This window comes from Panthera tigris, chromosome A1 (assembly GCF_018350195.1).
Source record: "Panthera tigris isolate Pti1 chromosome A1, P.tigris_Pti1_mat1.1, whole genome shotgun sequence".
Classification (NCBI taxonomy): Eukaryota; Metazoa; Chordata; class Mammalia; order Carnivora; family Felidae; genus Panthera; species Panthera tigris.
Window position 1 is genome coordinate 94,703,962 of NC_056660.1, and position 23,633 is coordinate 94,727,594.

General features: G+C 44.5%; 1 protein-coding gene and 1 long non-coding RNA gene across 5 annotated transcripts in view; one reads left to right on the forward strand and one right to left on the reverse strand.

Moving 5' to 3' along the window:
• SEMA6A (semaphorin 6A) overlaps nucleotides 1–23,633 on the reverse strand; it is a 134,345-nt gene that overhangs the window by 65,040 nt on the left and 45,672 nt on the right. The gene's annotated exons all lie outside the window — the stretch shown is intronic.
• Nucleotides 1–23,633, forward strand: part of LOC122237596 — a 117,089-nt gene that overhangs the window by 59,989 nt on the left and 33,467 nt on the right. The window lies entirely within an intron of this gene.

The following is a 23,633-nucleotide window of genomic DNA, read 5'->3' on the forward strand; positions in this document are numbered from 1 at the left end:
AAACTAGGAGGTTTCTTTCTTTCTTTTTTCTTTTTTAAATTTTATTTATTTATTTTGAGGGCGAGAGCTCGAGAGCATGCACGCCAGCATGAGCGGGGGAGGGGCAGCAAGAGAGGGAGAGAGAGAATATCAACCAGGTTTCACACCCAGCAGCACAGAGTGGGACGTGAGGCTCATACTCATGAACCATGAGATCATGACCTGAGCCAAAACCAAGAGTTGGATGCTTGACTAACTGAGCCACCCAGGCACCCCCCCAAAATTAGGAGGTTTCTAGTAAAAATCAGAATATCTGACATACTGACCTAAATCACAGTTCCCTTCAGGCATCACACCCCAACACACACACACACACACACACACACACACACACACACACACCCCAACACACACGCACATACCCTATAATAGGGCCCTGTTTGCTAACTTCTGTTATCTGCTTGACCCCTTAGTTGAGATGTTCACCCTTGGTTTATACAATTCCACAATAATTCTAGAGTGACCTTAGACATAAAATCACACAATCTATGTCTAAAAAGAAAGAAATGGATCCTTTAGACTCTGAAGGATACTGTAGGGAGAATCTGAAACCACATCCTGTAATGGTATTGTTGATTAAAATCATCTCTCTGTATATTTTAGTCTCAAATACTGCCTTGCAATGAAACAGTAGTGAATAAAAATGCCAGATATACTGTTCTGTGCAGGTGTATTTTCTTAAAGATGCTCTTTATGTGTAGAAAATTCTCCTAAATCTTAGAAATAAAAGCAATCCCACGTAGGGCTGCTGGATACAGTGAAAGAAGACTCATAATACAGTAAATATCACATAATTCTCAGGCATATTTCAAGTGAGTGTTGATCTACTGGGAAAATAATGTAAAATGGGGATATCTTTTCATCTTTCCAAAGTGGTAAAGCCTTTGAAGTAGCCTGCCAAAGATGATCTTTTTGAACAAAGCTATTTTACAGTAGTCCATCAATCATTTAAGATTTGTGTGCAGAAAAGTCAAACTTAGTAACTTAGATGTCTTTGAAAGTTAATTTGGCAAACAAACTGCTAACTTAACGCTTTTTAGAACACCACTTAATATTAGATACCTATGTCTCTCTTCTTCATGCCAAAAAAAGCATTAACAAGTCCCAGAGTGTTGCATCGCAACTTACAATTTCACAGACACAGCTGGGTCTTAATCATTTCTTCAGTTGAAAAGTACACATTAATTAATTTGCTTTATCTTGAAGAAGAGGCAGAGAGCTTGCGAGCAAAGCCCGAGCAATTCTGTATCTCCCATCTCTGATGTGTGGATTAAAATTAAACCTTAAATGAGGACTTGCTCACAAGGGCAATCCATTACCAAGAGACGTAAACATGTATTTATAGACAGGTTAAAAGCAATCGTCTGTTCATTCATTCACTTGCCAGTTCTTCCTATTCTGGAGAAACTGAACCCAAAGGGAAGAAGCTCTGAGGTCCCCTTATTTGTTTCTCATGGCATCTGTTCAGTTTAACACTAAAGAAGAGAAATCAATAACAAGAGTAAGTAAGACATAAACCAGATACCAGTCAACTGTTGCAGTTTTAGATGAGAAAGTACACAGGGAAAAGGAAGTGGCAACATGTACCCAGGGCTCAAGAGCAGTATTATCGTAGAATACAGAAGCATATTACCTCGGAGAGTTTGCTGCACATAATGGAAGAATAATGGGAGCCTCAGAACGCTGATTCTCATTGCTTTAGAAATCTTTGGGAATATATGTATACGTTTGCAGACTAATTTGTCTTGACATGACAGATGAGTCCCTAGCCTTCCACAATTGGCATTCCTCTTTGTACAAATGTCCTACAAGCTAACAAGACCGAGTCCTGCTATTTTAATGTACCTCCCAATTTTCATGTTTCCCATCCTAAGAGGGCGTGGGGTAGACGCAATATGCACAGCCCCAGGAGCCGGCAGGCAGAGCAGTGCTTGCAGAAGAAACCCATTATGCACTTCCATGACTTCTCTGAATCCTTCACACATAGCCAGGACCATGGCTGAGATGGGTTATTTACATGTCCCCCGGTTTACGGTAGGGCTGTGCGCCAGGAAAAATAGCCATTTTATGTGTCTTTCTCTCATCATATCATCAGGTTGTTAACATGTACATCATACGGGAGAAAGTGTTCGGGCAGTACCGCGGGCAGTCCGCACGAACACTCCACAGTTGTCTTCAGCTGCGGTTTTGATGTATTATCCCCTTCCTACCCAACCTTGGGCTCTAACCCTTGCAGATATGTAGGCAATATATTTTCTTGTTGAAACGATTACTTTGTGGGGCGATCCCAAGTCAATCACGTTGTCATTTCCCGTTCTGCGGAACGTGAGCTGTGTCTCCCTACTAAGACCACGGCAGTACAGAACCAAAAACCAAACAGGAGCTCGGCGCTGAGCTTAAAACTCTTAACCTCGCTGGGATACTGCAATTAAAGAGGTTGTTTAAGTAGGTTTTGAAACTTTGAAAAGCGCTACCCACAGAGAGCATATTTATAGGTGTCTGCAGACATTTGCCGATTTCCCTCTCTTGGACGCTGCTTACAGAGTCCAAATATGATTTAGGTTTCAGCAAATATCCAGACAATTAGATAATGGGAAGGCTTTCAATGTGACGATTCCAAGCAGAAACATCTACTTTGAAAGTAAGCTTATTCTGTCTGAATTTTCCATCTAATTGTCTCAACTTTCCACCATTCTTAGCCTGAAGAGAAATGGCCTTTGTAAAATGTACCATTACTATGAAGTTATAATCCTAGTCTTCTCCAACCCACAGTATTTGTGGAAAACCTTAAGAGCACTCTTAATTTTAATAGGCATCTGCTCGGTGAATTTATTAGATCTATTTAGATACATCTAAAATTGATGAGCTGACTTTACTCTGAGTCACATGGGCAGGAATTGTGTTGACTTACTACATGGTGTCAGCTCAGATACCAATTCTCTTTTACTGTAATTTTTCCCCTACGGTTTTTAAGACCAAATTGAGTAATGGATCCATGATGTGTGACCCGTGTGGCTGAACAGTCTGTGCAGAATGCTTGATTGGCCAGGAAAGCAGCCTTCAGTATTCCAGATCGAGGGCCAAACAAAAGGGGCTCAAAGGAAACCTGTCTGAAAATCTCGTGACTGCATTTGTGTTGATACTTGGTTTTTCAAATGATCAAATATTTTCAGGAATTGGTGCTTCCATCTACCTCCCTCCCCCGTACCCTTGTCATACAGCAGGTCACCGTGGCAGCAAAGCATGAAACAGGATGTCACTAGAATTGGGAATGATTATGAAGTCAGAGAACGAGAATTGCCACATCTTACTTCTGATTCATCAGGTTGATTTCATAAGCACCGAGAGGATTGGGGAGCCATGACAGGCCTATGCAGCCAGAGTACCACTTATGCTTAACCCCTGATACTAGTTCCAATCCTCTGCCCAACTGTTCCCCCAGTTCCTGCCCTGGAAAATTCTACTTGGGCTCACACACTGCTGGTATCTAGGACTTGGCCAAAACTTGGCTCACAGAGCAGGAAAAAAAAAAAAAAAAAAACAACTAAGTTGCCAACATTTAGAAAAGAAAAATAGCAGATTTAATGTACAACTCTGGATTTCTGGCTTCTTAAAGATAAATCTGAGATCTGGCTTAGCTGGCCAACATTCCACATGGCCAATGCTCTGGAGCCAAGCAGCGGCTGCCCAAAGTACAGCGGCTAGCCCTCTCCCGTTGGAAGCATTCCCACCACGTTCCGTTGTCTTAGGAAGGCTCTTCACCCGCTAACCTCGCTTCACCTGTCTGACCCTTGAAGCCTCGGCTCTGAGGGCAGCCTCCATGCCCAGGAAAGGCACATCACCTCTGCTGCACGAATTATTCTGCTTGTTTTTACCGTATCCGCAAGCAGTGGTATGTCAGTCTTAGCCAATGAACCCAGTGGGACCCAGCGTCGGTACACGCAAATGAATGGGTGGATGTATGCTGCTCGTTTTAGAGACTCAAGGGGGCTGCTCCACACGCTGCTAACCCGTGCACCTGCAGCACAGTGTGCCTGCCCCTGCACCTGGACTTGGCTGTACGGATACAGCTTGTATCACAGTCTTCTAGAATGTTGGCATCCAGTGAATGTTTTAATAATACGCGGTAATGGTGAGAAAGATAATTTACCTGGAGACTTGCAAATGCAACATGTTCTGGATAAGAGCTCTTAAGTGTGTCCTAGAAATAAAGAGGAAATGGTGGTAGTGGCAGGGTTCCCCCCCCATGAGGCAAATCATTTACTCCCATGTTTCAGTCCTTCTTTTCAAGAGCACATTTTCTACTGACATCATAAGAAGTTTTAAAGGTAATCAATAATTCTCGCTGTCATTAATAGAAGGAAGGGCACACTAACAGGGTGACCCTGGGCAAGTCACATAGCCTTGCTGGCTCTGTTTCCTCACCTGTGAAAGGAAGGGATATCAAATGTAATGGCCTCTGGGACTCTGCCAGGCTCTGAGAGTGCAGGTGACTCTGCCCCAATGAAGAAGGGAGTGGGTATGTGGCGGTGATTAGGGCCGACAGTATGGAGTGACCTTGAGCCAGGATGCTCCTGTTGTGAAAAGTTCCTTGAGCTGGAGCAGAGGAATCCCAGCATGTGATGCTGCCCGCTTTCAACATCAGGACAAGCAAGGTTCAAGTCCCATAAGTAGTTCTAACCTGGCCGCAGGGACCATACCTATTACCACTTAATCCCATTCAGATAGTTGGGTTTTACACTAAGGGTAACACTTCTATTTTTATTGCTCTAGCTTAAAAAAATATTTTTAAAATTGAAGTGTAAACTGACATATTAGTTTTAGTTTAGATCTACATCATAGTTATTTGATATATATATATATGATATATATCAAATAGCTATGATATATGTAATATATATCATATATATCAAATATATCATATATATTATATGTTATATGATATATATATATGTGTGTGTGTATATATATATATATATATATATATATGTATATATATATATAATTTTAAGTAGGCTTCATGCTCAGCGTGGAGCCCAGTGCGGGGTTTGAACTCACAGCGGTGAGATCAAGACCTGAGATGAGATCAAGAGTCAGATGCTTAACTGACTGAGCCACCCAGTGCCCCTGATTTGATATTTTTATACATTGCAACATGATCCCCATGTTCAGAGTAGTTACCATCTGCACCATACAACATTATTGCAATATTATTGAGTATATTCCCTGTGCCCTGCATTACATCCCATGACGTGCTTGCTTTATAACTGGAAGTTTGAACCTCTTAATCCCCTTTGTCTGTTTCACCCGCCCCCTTACCCGTCTCTCCTTTGGTACCCACCATTTGTTTCCTGTATCTATGAGTCTGCTTCTATTTTGCTTGTTCATTTGTTTGTGTTTTTTAGATTCCACATATGAGTGAAACATGGTGTTTGTCTTTCTCAGTCTGACTTCCTTCACTTAGCAGAATACCCTCTACATCCATCCGTGTTGCAAATGGCAAGATTTCGTAATTTTTTGTGGCTGAGTAATATTCCACTGCATGTGTGTACACACATACACCCCACTTCCTTGGCTTTTCATCTCTTGATGGACACTTGGGTTGCTTCTATATCTTGACTATCGTGCTCCAGCTTCCTGACGTCATCACCTTTGTCTTTATAATGTGATTGTCTTTAAAAATCTGAATTGAAATATGTGAAAACAGGCTATTGCTCATAATGTAGGAGGGTAGAAAGAGCAGAGGGTCAAAACATGGGCTTTTGAATCCCACTTACCAGCTGGGACCTTTGACAAGATAAGATGCCAAAGATCACCGGGCCTCAGTCTCCTCATCTTTGGAGTGGGTAAAAACAGTGTCTTAAGTTGGGTTGTGAGATAATGCACATAAAAAGCGGTAGCCCTCCATAAATAAATGTTTATTCTTCTGTTGAGAGACTAAAAGATTACCTTTTAATAGCTTTTCTTGGAACTCCTTGAATTCTCAGGTGGGCCCCAGATTAGCAACTGGGGTGTTCTCCTTCTTTGGTGGGAGAGGAATCCCTCTCGCCTTTCCCCTTCCCTTTTCCTTCTGCTCTCGCTCCCCTCTTCCTCCTTCCTGGTCCCTGAGCTTCCTATCTCTGGAGGCGGGCATCCGGGAGAGGTGGAGAGCCTGCCTCAGAATGGCGTTAATTCACTCTGTGTGATTTGTTAAACGTGCATCCCAGCACTCACTGGAGTGCAAAGGAAAGTAACAATGTGGACAATAGGAAAGGGATGGGGTGGGAGTGGAGATCTATCGAGCACTGTCTGCATGCAAGGTAACCATGCATGTTATTTTAGTTAAACATCGCAGCCACCCAGGGAGACAGACCGTATGGTCTCATGCACACAAGGAAACTGAGGCTCCGGAAGGTTAGGCGACACGGCCAGGTGGCACACCGTCACTATTTACGACACCAGCAGTAAGAACGGGAAGTGCAGACGCAAACCCAGGTCTGTGTGACGCCAACGTTGATGTCCTTCCAGTACATCAACGAGAAAGGAGAACAGAAGGAAGGCTGGAAAGAGAGAGCTGCCGACATAAATAGAAACTGCACTTAAGGTAATAGTTGAATATAGGTCGATGCATCTCTGCTCACGTGGACAGAGTGGCTGAACGTCCCTAATGGCTTCAGTAATAAAACTATAAAAGGAGTACACGAGTTGCTTCCAAACATGTCGGCATGCAAAGGCTCATTCCACTTTACAGCGCTGTGATTGCAGGCTTAACGTGACAGAAAGACGCAAATGCTTCCAAGCCACAGTTTTAGGAGAAATTGATTGTCTCGTGACAACATTGTGTTAAGTGGAACCACTTGCCAGCTTACAACCTCCTCAGCAGTGATGTTGTAAAGCCGATACATCATAGAGAACAGTGTCTGTTATGAAGGGTAAGAACAAGGCCGCCTGCTTCAGGAGCTGATAAGATAAATAGATCTGGACACCCCTCAAGTCAGGGGAAGGAGCCTCTGCCCAGAGAGAGGCGGGAGAGCAGGTGCTGGTGCAGAAAATCCAGCTTGCTGAATGCTGGAGACTCGTCTCCCAGACACCCAACTGCTGATTATTCTCGCACCATCTCAAGAATTACAAGTGTTGAAACAGCAGGTGTGCCTCACTGGCCTGGACAGCCCTGTTTCAAGGGCTCCGGCATTAAGAGGCTGCTGCTGTCCACAGGATGCATGGCCGGGGCCACCAAAGAACACTTCCCAGATGGAATTAGGAGCAATGTGGCCCCGGTGATCCTGGTTGAAACCGTTCAACCCAGTCTTTAGGGACCACGTCTGGCCACCTGTTGGGTGATATTTGCATTAAGACATAAGGTTCATGCAAATGAGAAAGATAGCCCTGGCTTCTTCATCTTTTTTTTTTTTTTTTTAGTTCATTTATTTAGTTTGAGAGAGAGAGAGCATGAGCAGGGGAGGGCAGAGACAGAAAGGGAGAGAGAAAATGCCAAGCAGGCTCTTTACTGTCAGCCCAGAGCCCGACGTGGGGCTAGAACCCACGTGCCGCAAGATCATGACTTGAGCAGAAATCAAGAGTCGGACACTTAACCGACAGCCACCCAGGCACCCCTAGCCCTGGCTTCTTAATAAAGACTCCGCTCTCTCTCTTTCTCCTCTTCTCAGCCATCAGCAGAGACATAAAAGCACCCACTTCAAGGGAAATGTCACAGACCTAACTTCAGCACATCTTGGAGAGTGATGTTGGCATTCAGTGGAGCATAATAATAAACACTGTGTATAACAGATGTTCCATCTTAGGTCTAAAGCCACCGTCACAAAGGAGCAGAAAAACAGCTGTGAATTCGGAAGTCTCCTTAGGAAAAAAAAATTTATTGGAAAAAATAAAGTTTGGTTGTAAACCGATTGAATCTTTTAAGGGGAGAAGGGATGTCTTAGCTTTCAGGAGGTTCTGTGTTACAACCGTTTTCTTTGTCTTTACCAACATGGCCCCCTCCTCCCCGACACCCGCCTTCCCCAGCCGTCCCCCTGCCGAGCCAAGGCATTCAGTGCACTTTGCTCAGATGTTTCCAATATACTCTTCTGCCTCACCAGGGCTCCGTGGGCATAGTCATGACCTTAGCAGGCCCGAGAATACCGTAGCCAAGTGTCTTGACCTCAGAAAGCTGCAACAGTCCCAGCCATGCTCATCTATGTCACACACCAGCTTCTGTCCAACTCCATGTTTGCAGCCTTTACAGTATTGCTGAACTCCAGTATCTGCCTGGAGGCAGAAACAAATCCCCCCTTTGTTTTACCATTAAGGAAACTGAGGCCCTGAGAAGTGAGGTCACTCGCCAAGTGTGGCACAGCTCAGAAGTGGCAAAGCTGAACAGCAGTCGAGGACTCCTGACTTCTTCCTTGAGCTCTGTCCCTACATTACAGTGCTTTCAGAAAGGAAGCCAAGACTCATTCATTTCTCCTGGGCTTCCTGCCTGATGTTCATTACTTGCATTGCCCGATTCCCTGCTTGCTCTCAGGAGCCAGGCTCTGTGCTAGATGCTGATGAGACGGAGATGGAGAAAAAGGTCTCCTCACCCCCTAGGAACGTCCTCTTTAGTAGATGGACCCGATAGCTCCTCCCCATTGCCCTGAGCCACCCAGGCATAAACAAGTATCAATAAGGTTTTAGAAAGACAGACAAGTCCCGTGGGAGAAGAATACTGTCCACAGGGGGAAGGTGTTGCAGAGAGAGGTATGGGGCTGGGGTGGTCACCCAGAGCCTCTGGTTGGAGAAAGACTTGGCATGTGGCACGGTGGTTCACTGTGGACCAGAGGTGCCGGAGGAGGTGCCAGAGGGAACTGAGAGATCTCAAGGAGGACCCGGTCTGGAGAAGGGTGTATTGAAATGAGCAACTCCGTGCTGATTGGATTTTCAGACACCATTTCACTCTTTGCTTAAGGAATTCCAAATATTTGTCTAAAGTAATGGATGGATATTTTGCACTTCACCCAAAGTTCAGTTTAAAGAATTTTAGCTGAGAATGAAGATTGGACCAGATTCCTTTTCCCTTCTAAGAATAGGACCCAGGAAGCGGGAGGGTGGCGGGGGGGGGGGGGGGAGAGCTCTCAGTAGAAGCTCAGAATATTGGTATTAGTTCATTCGAGGTGCGGATTATGTGAGTTCTTTTCATATTACTCTCCCTAGTTTTCTGTACATCGGTAATTTCATTAAAAATGAAACAGGGCAAAAATAACGGGCCTAAATTGGAGGCACTTTCCTGTCACCCTTAGAAAGATATCTGCAGAGTGACGTTGCAGAGAGCGAACTAGAGACATGAGTGTCTGAAGTTTTCCACGAACCTTTGTCAAAATCCTGAGCTGATTTAAACTAAAATAGAGCAATTTCTGGCCTTTGACAGGACGCGTCTCCCCAATAATTTCTCCTCTGTTTGCTCTCAGTGTAGTTAATGGAAAGCAGGCTCTCCCAGCCACAACCCTCACCTTGCTGCTCTTCCCTGGGCCTGGGATTTGCCCCAGGCATAGCTGGCTGCTGGGATAGTGTTCTTTCCCCTTCTGGAGTGGAAGCCGGCTTCAAACATGGCTCAGAGAGAAATGGAATCCACCTGCAAGCCTCCTCCTTTGAGCTCTGAACAACAGCCCCAAATAACAACATCACCAGTCACAGATGATTGACACTTTGAGCCCTACAAATTTTTATTACTTTTTTTTTGTTGTTTTGGTAGAACAGTCTCCAGATCAGGCAGCGGAAACCATTTTCTTGAACTAACCTTGTTGCATCAGGTTCTCTGGTGTTTGCCGCTAGCATGCTAGCTTTCATTCTTCCTATTCCTTGTCTCTTTCACTGAGGTCCGATGCTCTTCCAGTAACGTGAAAGCCAAAACTAGACTTTGTGAAAGCCAAAACTAGACTTTGTAGTTGACTACAAGCTTCTCATTGTATATAGAGAAACATAATATCATTTCAGGATCTGCTCCATAATAAAGCACGCTATTCCTGGCTGGTTCTTATCATCAGTGAAATATCTACGTACACAGTGGGTTATCTGTGTGTCTACGTCTAGACACATCCAGGACAGACATGAGATGGAAGCATTATCCCTGGACTTTCCTCAGTTTTCTTATAGTCTTTAGGAAATTCATTTCATTTATTAAAAAGAAAAACAAGTTCTCTTTATGTCCTAGGGAACCGGATGAAAACTGCAAATTTAAAGTTAAATACATTTAAATTTATTATTGCATTTGGTAGACATTGCTGAATTTCTGAAACGAATGATGCCTTTATTGCCTTTGTTCATATTCTTTATTAGGCTGGCTTGATTTACTTAGAACAGGTATCCGTTTGAATTGGGGTAGAGAGAGCACCACTTTCTGGCTGCTTTTCAAATCAAGCCAAATCTGGTGATCACACTCCCTGTCATCGTTTATTTATAATGTGAAATCCTACCCTCAAAATTAATAACTATTTTCAAACATCCTGAAAATATGCTTCCTTAAGGCCAGAAAGACTAAGTTCCAGGAAATTATGGGTTTGTTTAAATTTCTCTGCCACTTAATGACTCGATTCCTTACATAGGTGACTTAAAGTTCACTGCACAGAAACAGATTTAAAAAGTCCTGTTCATTGAGATGAAGGTGGTTGGCATCTGGATGAACTATTTTCATAGCAGTAGTTGTCTTGAAAAATGCCTCACTTTTTCTTAAGTTTACAGAAAAACAAGATTTGATTTTCTGTTTCTTAGATCTAGATGAAGCAAGTCAGTTTTGAATTATAGGTATACACTCCCTTATTTGTGATTACAAACGAAACCAAACCAAGAGAACAGACCCACCTGAAAACTTACAAGTTCTTCCCCATTTGTTTGGTGACCAAATTTGACCCAAATTGGCATGACACCATTTATAGTCTTTATTTATTCTTGTTAGTATGAATACTTACACATGTCAATGCAAAAAACATTTTTGTTTTTTTTGCAGAAAGGATTTTAAAATTGAAATGTAGTTAACATACAGTGTTGTATTAGTCTCAGGTATGTGACATGATTCAACAGTTCTAGACATTTCTCAGTGCTCACCGTGATAAGTGTAGTCACCACCTTCCATCAAACAACATTACTGGCAATCTTATTGGCTGTATTCCATGTGCTCTGCTTTTCAGCTCTGTGACTTAGTTATTTTGTAACTAGAAGTATATACCTCTTAATCCCCTTTGTCTATTTCACCTCCCCCATTCCCACCCCCTCTGGCAACCACCAGTTTGTTCTCTGCATTTAAGAGCGTTTTCTTGTTTGTTTTGTTTAAATCCCACATAGGAGTGAAATAATATGATATTCGTCTTTCTCTGTCTGACTTACTTCGCTTAGCATCATACTCTCTGCATCCATCCGTGTTGCAGTTGGAAAGATTCCATTCTTTTTTTTTTATGGCTGAGTGATACTCCATTGTGTGCGCGTGCGTGCGCGTGTGTGTGTATACACACATCTTTATCCATTCACCTCTGGGTGGACACTTGGGCTGCCTCCATATCTTGGCTATTGTAAATAATGCTCCACTGCAAACAGTGTTAATGGCTTGGTTACTGGATGTTGCCCCCACTGGGGTATATGTCCCATGTCACTTTTCTAAAATATGAAAAATTAAAAATTCTCAAACACATCTATTGCAAAGGTTTTGAGAGAGAGACTGCAAAACTATATTCCTTTGTCCCTGAAGAGATTAAAAACAGGATGAAAGGGGTGCCTGGGTGGCTCAGTCAGTTAAGCATCCGACTTCAGCTCAGGTCATGGTCTTGTGGTCCATGGGTTCGAGCCCCACGTTGGGCTCTGGGCTGACAGCTTGGAGCCTGGAGCTTGCTTCGGATTCTCTGTCTCCCTCTGCCCCTATCCTGCTGACACTCTGTTTTTCTCTCTTTCTCAAAAATAAATAAAATAAACATTTAAAAAAATAAAAATAAATAAAAAGATGAAAAATAAGGGCAAAGGAGGTGCTTTACAGCATGATTCCCAGCACCGGCTTTGCTAAACCCAGGAGTTCTCTAATGTCCCAGGTGTGCTGTGAGGGGCTCACAATGAAAAAAATGTAGCCTCATTTCCTCTTTTTTTTAAAAAAATGTGTATCCTATTATACTTGAAACAATAATTCAGAGGTTAGGAATTGCTGACTGAGCCACCTCGTCTTGATTTCCTCCGTTCTGTGCTCATAGTGACGGGTTCCTGTCCATACATGGGGCTGACAAGAACAGGCTTCCATAGAATGAGTGCAGCGGGGTGATCTTGGTAGAGAGGGTCGCAAGGACTGGTGGGTGAGCAGTGGCATCTACCACTGGGGCGGGTGGTAGCCTCACCTGGGGCAGCAGCACCCCTCGCCCCGTCTGGGTGAGCTTCATTTTCCTTCCCACCTGCCAGCCAACGACCCCCTTCTCTCTCTCTGGGTGTGTTAAAGGGGTAGACTTCACTGCCATTTCTGTGCAGTTGGGGGTGGTTTCTCCAAAGGAGCCTTCATAGTGTGTGCGGTCTGTAATCTTTCTCTCCCCTGTGGAATGACCCCGGCCAATGGCTTTTTCCAGTCCCTGTAATCAGAGGGAACTGTGGGCTGGCAGTTGCTGCTTGAGGTACTTGCCTTTAAGTTTTAAATACCTGCAACTGTCCTTTCATAGATAACACCAGTCCACTGAAGGGCTCATTAATAAAGTGAAGCATTTGAATTTCAAGAATATTTTGGGAGGACAGCTGTTATCTTGGGCAACAGGTGGGGTTTGCAGAGGGGGAAGGCATACTTCTTCCCTTCTTCCCTGAGAATCTCCCCACAAATTGTAGCCACCCCCCCCCCTCCCCCCCCCCCGCCAATGGCCCACCTCGTTTGATTCTCACAACGTGGGCACTGGGCATCAGGCACAATGCTGATCACTTCTACTTCTGAGCCAAAATGGAGGCGGATGGCTAATGGTGGATAACCGGGACACAAAGTTAATGATGGCAATCCAGATTGTCTGGAGGGAAAACAGTCCATGGTTATCACCAATTGACCCCCCGATCTAAGAATGAGTGAATAAGTGAATGAATAAACAAATAAACTGCAAATCCCATAATTAATAGCATGGCAGGCAATCAGTATAATTACTGTCTGTGAAAGAGACCAGAATCAGGAGAAAGTGAAATTATCCAGGAAGCTTGAGTGTGACAGGCAGAAGCCAAAGGAAAGTGCTGAGGGTCAGACAAAAGAGAAGTGAGGAAACCCAGCCCAGCAGACATGCCCAGGCGGCTGGTCACCCCAAGACAGCACAGAGATCCCTGCACGCACACACATGCACGGCTTTCTTGGGGAGGAAACGGTGGCATGGGAAATGCATAAATGGCTCTGAAAAGCTACCCATCATCTGGTTACTGATAAGCATAGAGGTCCATGTGGGTCATACAGGCTTTCTCTCTGGTAAGGATGCTAAGGTCTGAGTAGTGAGATGGAACACGCGCGCACGCACACACACACACACACACACACACACCCACCCAGAGCTGTAGAACACCTGGAGAGGGACTAATGCATGAACTTCTTTTTGAAAGGGAGAGTCCCCAGGTTCACTGTGAATAAGTAAAAGACTAAGGCAGAATCATTTTCTACTCAAATGGTGATATTCTTCCTGTTCAGTTAACATAGTCTTCAGTTCTCCAAAGAGTAAAAAAAGAAAAGTCATTCTGAAGTGTTATGCAAGAGTAGGCAGATGTGTTCCTCGCATATCTATTTAATCAGCCCTTTCCAGCAGCACTAAGGCGTGGAAGAAAGGCAGAGGCTCCTCCAGAATTTTCAGTGAGGTGGGAACAAGGTGCTGTATGCCCCCCAGGGCAGGATTACCTAGGCTCGGGCCCCATGTCACCATCTGGCATGAGGACATACCTCTTCCCTCACACTTTGTGAGGTGGCCTTGGAGGCCGAGACTCGTTCTTGGTAATTTTCCCCATTTTTTGCAAGTGGTTTTATTCCAAGGGGGCATTGTTTTTGTGTGTCACAGATTCGTTCCTTAACGTGTCGGGAGTTGTCAGTGGGAACGGGACACCTGAGATGACAGCATACAGGCGTGCTGGCAGGGAGAGAGGACTTGACTTTCAGCGTTTGGTTAAATGAGCAGCGGTCCCCCTTCACTCATGGATTCATCCATTTATTCCCTCAACAAATGGTGGAGTCTCCTGTGCAGGCAAGGCACGGAGCTGGGATGTGGGGGATCCTGAGATCAGGGACTCAGTGGTTGGTTCTGCCCTTACAGAGCGCCCCCAGACTGCCTTGGGAGGCAGCATCGGGTCAGCAAAAGTAGAGAGCAGCGTAAACGTAAAATACTTCAAGTTCAAAGGGATGGAGAGGTAACATCCAGATATTGATTTTATCACCAAACACATGCCATATCTATCCACCTCTCTACTCACTCCCTATGATGGTCTTTCAAAAGCGCAGTCAGGTCCCGCCTTCCGCTGCATAAATTCTCTAGTGGCTTCTTACTGCTTTCACGGTGCAATTGAAACCGCCTCTCCTGGGTGCAGGAAGCACCCCCTATCTCCCCCAACCCCATCTGGTTCCATTCCACCATTCCACACTCTCCTCCATCCAACCGACCTGGTTTTCCTGGTTTTCCATTCCTGCCTTCTGGACCCGGACCTGCGGCTCGCCCCCTGCACCACCTGGAACATTCTCACAGTCTTCAGACAGCGGTTTCACCTTTGTCGTTCAGAAGTCAGTGAAAATGTCCCTTCCCTAACAGACCTTTCCTGACCTCGGAAAGCAACCCAATGCCTTTTTTTTTAAATCACATTCTTCCAAATTTCTGTAGCAGATTTATCCCTAGTTGGTATTTCCACATTTATATTCTTATTTGATTTCATCTATCCCACCCCCCAACACCAAATAGAATGTCACCTCGGTATGGACAAGCTTGTCTTGTTAGTCACTGTATCTCCATGTGCAGAAACAAAGCTTACTACACAGTGAACTTCTGACACATACTCCTCAAATAATGAGTACATGTTACCCCAAGAAAGAGCATCAGAACAACTTCTGACAAACCAAAAGGGGCACCTGGGTGGCTTAGTCAGTTAAGTGTCCAACTTTGGTCAGGTCACGATCTTGCAGTTTGTGGGTTCGAGCCACGCGTTTGGGCTCTGCACTGTCAGTGTAGAGCCTGCTTCAGATTCTGTCTCGCTCTGTGCCCCTCCCCTGCTCATGCTCTCTCTCTCAAAAATAAACAAACTAAAAGGTGGAGACTCAAGGAGTGAGGATGGGTGTTTTTAGATACCTAGAGAAACCTGGAAGACAGTTATGAGGGTAGAGCTAAGATCAATGGGCAGAAACCATTAGGAGGTCATTGCTGCTCCAAATAATGTTTCTAGTAGTCCCAGTAACACAAACATGGACTGGCCTCCCCAGGGGGGTGGGAGGCCGGATGAGTGTGGAAGTAGAAGGAATATTGTCTGGGGCAGTCAGACATCGGATGTGGGGCTAGACCAGACAACATGTAAGGTCCCGATGGAAACCCTGATTGCCTCTGATTCTTGGATCCTCTGACAAGTTCTTCCTCCCACGTACTGAGGAAGCACTGCTTAGAGCAGGAAACCACAGATGGTCCAGGAAAATCCTGCTGTTGACTCAAGCTTTTGCTGGAGGCTGCCCATATAGCTCTGTGGATGAAATAGCCTGCCTGGAATCAAACAACCAAAGAGAAAGTCCTCAGGCTTTGGCAGGGCCTCATTCATTCAGAATCCCAGTTTGACCAGCTTGTGTAGAGATAGGTCAGTTGCAAGGCCAGAGATGGCGGTAACCTAATGAACGTGATGGGCACCCACCCAAGGCCTTCTAGGGTGGGAACGTCCAGCATCCATACTGCCCCACCTCATCTCATCTCTGCAAGGCTCAGAGGAGGTCTTGAAGTGTGGGATACGAAGTTAAGTTCTGGTGTGTGGCCTTCCTGGGGGTGAATGTCATCCACTGGCTTGTTATTAAGGCTCTATTGCCAATGACATACAGACCCCAAGAGATGATATAACTGCACTCTTGCCTCAAATCCCTTCCCGGTGACTCATAACTTTCTCCTGACACCAGAACAGCTGGGCCAGCCAGCTGGAGAGAACACATACAGATGTTACTGGCCGGGGCTGGAGGGGGCTATGGGGCACTCATCTGTGCAGCCAGCCCACAGTGGGCCTCAGCGGGCTACAGAGTGAGGTGTTTCTCCCTTCACAAACAAGATGCAGGCAGGATGTCGGCTGGGTCGTGGCCTGACTATCATCCTTCAGCACATGTGTCTTTTCAGCATAGTGCATTGCAGCTCTTTTTCTTCTGCAACTCAGAGAAGTTTTATTTCTTTGGGGACTAGCAGATCCTTGAGCCAGTCCAGCTGGAGAAGGTATGAGAGATAGTACTTTGGCCAGAACCTACCACCCACCCGGATATCTGGGCTCAAAACAGATCTCAAAGTAGGGAATGTGTGAAAAGTTCAGAAGTTACGGGAGGGGGTAGTGGAGGTGGGGGGTGGGGCACAAGAAAGAGATGATCTTTGTTTCTGGAAAAGAAAAAAGGATTTAAAGCAAAGACATAAAACTAGATGAGTTGATTGTACACCAGAAAACCTGAAATGTGAATGTGTAGAATCCTCAGTACAAATGCCATGCTTAGGCAACATCTTGCACGTTGGAAGTCCTTGCTAAATATTTGTCGAATAAAAAAAATTTTCTTTAAGTTTATTTATTTACTTAGAGAGAGAGAGGGAGCACGAAAACACAAGTCGGGTAGGGGCAGAGAGAGAGAGAGAGAGAGAGGGAGATAGAATTCCAAGCAGGCTGTGCACTGTCAGCCCGGAGCGTGACGCGGGGCTTGAACTCACGAACTGTGACATCATGACCTGAGCCAAGATCAAAGTTGGACACCCAAATGACTAAGCCACCCAGGTGCCCCTAAATATTTGTCGATTTTGACTCAAGAGGCTTTGGGTATTTTTAAATATACCACCTTGCATTCTATGGTGATTGTGAAAGGGGCATTTTTTAAAATGCAAATTTAAATCCACCCCAAGACTGATTTTTTAAGTGTTGTGAATATTTCATTTCTGCCATACAAGCAGCTAATAGCACAGGTTTGTCTATGAAAGAGGGGGACTGGAGGTCACCTGTGGGAAAGGGACTCACTTTTTGTGTTGTACTCTTGTAGTTTTTAAAAAATTCGTTCCTTGTGCATGCATTTCATTTGTGGGGGGAACCCCAAAACTAGTTATTTCTTAAAAATCTGTGTCTCCCGAGGCAGACCCAGGACTCAGGCCTCCTGCTACGTGCCATTTCCCAGAATTTTCCCTAGGACCTCTCTGCCTTCGTAGTCTGCTCAACCAGTGATAATATTCTGGAATACAGGATGAGAGTGAGGGGCGTTTACGGGCATTGTGGTGTCTGTAGAGATAACTTTGTGAATTTTATCTGTGACACAGATGGATACATACGGTGGCTCGTAGTTTACCCAACACCGTGAACCCGCCTGCCTGCACGCCATATGAATGTCTGCCTAATTTATTAGCTTTCAAATAAAAATGTAACCAACTTAGAAAGGCAGGGCACAGTGAGGTCAAATTCAAAGAATCGAAAGAGCTCAAAGCAACTACCCTTCATATTTTCTACAAACAAGACTCCAGTGCTGAGTATGGGAACCTGATTTTCCCTCTATTTGCATGTTCATTTCCGGGCAGGCTCCTACCCACCCCACCCCCCATGTCCTTTGGTGTCCATGCCCTTTCTTGGCGTTCACCTCCCATGTCACAGGAAGGCCAAAGGAGGCTTCTGGAGCATCCCTAAATGATGTCGGGCTTTTTAGAAGCAGAATGGGTGTTCTCTTCTGGGAGTGGTCACCTTAGACTACATCAGAATGACTGTTGCCAGAGAGGAGGGGACATTGACTAGAGTAGAGAGAAAATAAGACTTCAGCAACAGAGCAAAGAGGGCACTGTATTGGAATATGATCAGGGAAAAGCATCCTTCATTCTACCCCAACATCCCTTTCTGGGAGGTAAGCTATAAGGCACTCCTCCTCCCTCTTTCCTTTCCACTGTTTTGTTTTGTTTTGTTTTGTTTTGTTTTAAACATTTATTTATTTTTGAGAGAGAAAGAGAGAGAAAGAGAGAAAGAGAGAGAGAGAGAGAGAGACAGAGCATGAGTGGAGGAGAGGCAGAGAGAGAGGGAGACATAGAATCTGAAGCAGGCTCTAGGCTCTGAGCTGTCAGCACAGAGCCCGACACGGGGCTCAAACCCACGAACCGTGAGATCATGACCTGAGCCGAAGACGGACGCTTAACTGACTGAGCCACCCAGGCGCCCCTCCTTTCCACTTCTGTACTCCACACTGAGCTAGGTGCTGAGCAGAGGGAGGCCAAAGGCTTATTTCTCCATTCTCCCCAGGGTCCTTTTCAACCACTGTGAAATTGCTTCTCTCACTGGGGAGGGAGACGGTGGTTTCAGAATCCAATTTCAGCTCCAGCTTGAACTGCCCTTTGGATCATATGTGTTCCCTTTTCCTCACCCCACCCGCGTATGCCTCTCTGTGCACAACTAAGTGCAAACACATACCATACTGTGAGTATAAACCGGTGTTTTCCACACTCGCCTGTACTTTGAAATCTCCTGGAGAGCTTTGCAAATCAAAGGTGCCTGTGTCCCACACCCAGAGATTGTGACTGCATTCGTCTGGGGGTATGGCCTGGGCTTTGGAAATTTTCGTAGGTCCCCAGGTGATTGTAGTAAGCAGACAAGTTGGGCGCCGCTGATACAAACAAATGGGATCAAAATTACAATCCTAATCCTTCAATTTCAGTGCCTTCAGCTCTGCTCAGGGATAACTGATCATGATTCAAAAAACTTGCGCCAGCTGCATGGCATGGCTCTTAAAATACCTAAGTCTATTTTGTGCCCACCTGCCCTCATGCCAAACCACTAAGAAAATATAATTTGATCCATTAAAAATGACAGGGAGCAAGGAAGAGACTTCTAGCATGGGGCTTATGATGTATTTTTAATGTAAACACGGACAATAGGTAGGTTCTGTTTTATGACAGAGTTGAAATAAAACAGACCTCATTAGCCCCCTCCCCCCCACCCCCCCAGATGCTGTGGAGTAGAGGCCATGTGAGTACTGTTAGGAACCCTATCTCGCAGCCTTATCAAAACGGCTTTTCTTCTTCAACTGTGCCCTGGTAACCTGGGAAATATAAATTTTGATTACTGATTCCTGCATTGTTAGTAACTGACGATATATCATCGGTAGCTGGTCACCAGTGTCAGCCCAGACTTAATTATCTTAGCTGAGGAGAAAGTAACCCCACGAAAGAACTGCTTTCCAATTAAAGCAGCATAGAATATGTGATTTGTCTCTCTGGTGATATTCAATTCATACTCCTTTTCATGATATCTGTATTGTCTTCTTTTCCTCATTACAAGCTCACAGTTGTGAATCTTGGGTTCCCTTGCAAGAAACACATAAATATCAAGAGGGCAGGTGTCAGACCTTTAAAAAAATCATGAACAGTCACCACCAAAAATACAACAGTAATCACAGTTTCCACTAGCAAATGCTACAGTTAAGGTTAAAAACCTCTTTCAATATCGCCATTTATTTTTACAGGTTTCTAACCTCTGTAGAATGTATGATTATGTACACAGACACACACACACACACACACACACACACACACACACACTGTTAATTCTTAGAAGATATTCTTTAGGGGTCACATGTTCTATGCTTTGTCTTAGCTGTTGTTTCAGTGACAAGGAAAACAGTTTTCTACTAGTACAAGAACCAATATTTTGGGTAGAGACTTAGGCAAAACACCTAACTCTTCATCTCCCTTGTCTTGTGTGTTTTCTACTGCTGTTGTTCCTTCATTCCAACTAAATGTCTGCCCACTTGCCTTTCTAGCTATTTCTTTATCCCAGGAGCAGGTACAAAAGTCCGTCTTCTCTGAGACCAACTCGACCCTGACCACTTTGTAAACACTGGCTTTGGAGTTTGGTGGTTTCAGAAAATAATTCCTGAGCACTTGCTGTGTGCCAGCCATGTTCTAGGCCCCGAGGCTTGCTCAGTGAACGATGGAGCTTATATTATAGTGGATTTCCGTCCTATTCCGTCTATTAGTGGCCACATGGCCTTGGGTTAGTTGATTTAATCTCTGTCAGCCACGGGTTCCTCCACTATAAAAGGGGGCTAACGGTGCTTTCTCTTCATACAGTTATTTTTAGGATTAAAAGTAAAGAGGCATGTAATAAACGTATGCTTCTGTTTTCTTCTCAGTCCCCCTTGAGCCTGAGGCTGGCATTTGGAAACTCTTAAGTGTCCCCACATTTCAGCATTTTGGATTTTGTACACGTTCACAACACTTGTTTCCCCAAAACACTTCACCGTTGTTTGCTTTTTCCCCTTTACCCCCAAACTTCCCAGCCACGGCCTTCTGCGTCTTATGTTGCTGATGCCCACATTTTGTTGCACTCATGGATGGCTGCCATTCTCAGATGACGGTACCTGCAGTTTGGTGCCTCACCAAAACTTTACGGAAGTTTAAATTACTCGTTTCAGGAAGGGAGGGGTGCACTTTTTTTTTTTAAGTTTATTTATTTATCTTGAGAGAGAGCGAGAGAGAGAGAGCACGAGCTGGGGAGGGGTAGGGGGAGAGGGGGAGAGAAAGAGAGAGAATCCCCAGCAGGTTCTGTGAGACCAGCACAGAGCCCAATGCGGGGCTCGAACTCACAAACCACGAGATCAATACCTGAGCGGAAACCAGGCATGGGACGCTTAACGGAGTGAGTACCTCAGGCACCCCAGGAGGGGTGCACTTTTTACAGTGCAGTTTTTGGGGCCACATCAGTGTCAAAAAGGAGCAGTCTGTCGTTACTGGTGTTCGTCATTACGACCTGGCTCGTATCTGTCTCCCCAACTACAATTACAGGCACCTCAAAGGGAGAGGCGCGTTTACAAAAGACCACAGATTGAGCATTTATTGTCTGTTTTTGTGAGCAAGACACTGTCTCAGGCACCGTGGCCAATAGGGAGAGGAGGGAGGGCTAATGTACAAGAACTTGAAAGGAAGCAGTATTGAGAGCCCTCGGGCATCTTCATCCTAGCAGTCCGAGGTGAGGAGCTTGCCCTGGCTTTCCTGGCTGTGCCCAGGGTTAAGAATATACACCAGGGTTTCCATGAACTGCCCCTGCCAATAAGGTTGAGCATTTCTCACAATTCAGTTGATTTGGAGGAGTTTACGAGAATGGCTCCTACTGGATTGTCTTTTGCCTTCTTTTCTCCTCTTTCATTGTTTTGCATCCTACACTGCCCTTCCCTAGGCTGGGTTTTTTTCCCCAGTGCCTTCCCCATTGTCCCCCTACCTCCCGCCCCATCCCACTTCTCCTTCCCATTCTCTTTCCTACCTTGGAAGTTCCTACCCTTCCTGTAAGACCTTCTTCAACAAATACCACCTCCTTTGTGAAGTCTTCCCTGATTCCCCACCCCTCCCAGCCCCTGTTAATCACTAATCTCTCTCTCCTTTCTTCCACATGAAAGTGCTCTATCAGAGCAATCAAACTGACATTATTTGTTTAGTAATCTGCCTACCATTAGGTAGTGAATCAGTGAATGAATAATCAAATATATAATCTCTGTCCTCAGAGAATTTACAGTGTATGGGGACACAGATACATCAGTAACAAATTACAAAATAGAGTACAAATACATATGCACTGTTAGAAAAACGCTAGACATTTTAAGTTTTAATTTTTCCAGAAAGGCTTAGATTTACTCATGTAGCTCATTTGGTCATAGACTGGAGCCTTGAAGCAGTTACTGCAAATTGCACCAGAGTTTCTTGTTTAAAGGCCTTAGTGCTAGCTGGTCTCAGAAGCTCTGTTACGTATACATACCCTGGTAACACACATCAGACTGACATAGCGTTTGCCTTTTACTTGCACATACAGGCTGTTGAAATATACACGAAATGTTAAGAGGATGGTATTGGTACGGTAACCAGAGCGCCTCCACGTTCTATGAAATCCCTGACCTAGTTACGTTACTGAAAGCATAGCTTTAAGTGCACATAATGCCCAGCACACGGAAGAAATTGTTATCTCGACAAAAGTAAATTTTGCATTCCCCAAGTTCTGTATTATTAAATCTGTGATCTTAATATTGCATTAGAGTAGATATTTTATTCAATTGTGTGGACAATGAAATCAGAACTCAGAAAGATATAGCTGGCCCAGAATCCCCTGGGTGTGAAAAGATGGTATTTATTTTATCTACTCCTGACAATGAAGTTTCAATTGTTACTTAAAGCTCCTACTAGCAAAATATCCATTCAGACGGGGGTTGATCCTTCACAGTCACACTTGACATTAAATATTTTGTCTTCAGAACTAAGCAATTGAACATTCCTGCTCTAACAATGGGTGGAGTTGGATCTTCCAAAATGTTGGATAAAGAAAATTAAACATGGCCAAAAAAAGACAGTTATTGCCAAGTTAAACAAATGGATTTGGGGCTTGCTAAATAAAATAAACTATTTCTGATGATTCAATGCAAGAAAATATGTGGACTTTTCCCCTATGTGTAGGGAAGTATTTCTCACCTAAGTGCTTTGAGAAGGTGATCTTTTATACCTAGTAGGCCATGAACAGGTGAAGGTATACATGAGGTTGGAGAAGGAATTCTTTTCCATCTTCCTCCAGAGAACTGAAGTTCTAGCTCTGTGCTAGAAGAAGGGAGATAACATGTCCTCAGGTCTCTTTATCAAACCAGTTGGTTCTAATGAAATCTAATTGTTCGTCTTAAACAGTCAGGGTTAACAGCATGGCATGAAAGCCAGTAACAACTTTCAGTTAAAAGTCAACCCTGAGACCACAAAACCTTAGATAAGATTAAATTTTAACATGCAAACAGCTCTCCACTGATAACACTCAAGTTTAAATACCACAAAGGCATATTAAAAAAGGAACAAAGACACCACTTTGAGAACAAAACAAAGGGAGGGGGGGTGAGAAATACAGATTTTTCTTTAATTAGCAACTTCTGCAGGATATAAGTTGCAGGTACAGTTTCCTGGAGGTCCTATCATTTGAGTGAATCTAGCTGTACAGCAGTTTGCACTCTCCAGGCTCACGAGAGGTTAAACACCTAATCACCAAATGGGTAGCCCTCTCTCCGGCTTCCTTTTCCTTTTTTCATTTCCTCTCTTAACAATTGGATACTATTCTTAAGTGATTAGCATAGCGCACGGTCTCTCTTCTCATTTTCCAACTTCATCCTTTGGAACCAAAAGTGAATAACAAGCCTTCGTGAACTTCCTGCCATGTTTCTCGCTTGTGAATAGAATGTGGATTTCTGGAAGCGCCCAGTTAAAGTATGCCATGTAAGCCCCAGTGTCCTGATGAGCAGTGCCTCTCACCCCACTCTGTCCTCATGGGCCTTTAAGGTGTGGTGCTGACATTGCAGAAGCAGTTTGATTATGAGGCAAGCCGGCTCAGGTAAATTAACTTAATGAAACAGATGACTCTGTATATGTCTAAGTATACCTTTGAAACTGACGAGGTTCGGATTTCCACTCAGCTAATGAGCCTGT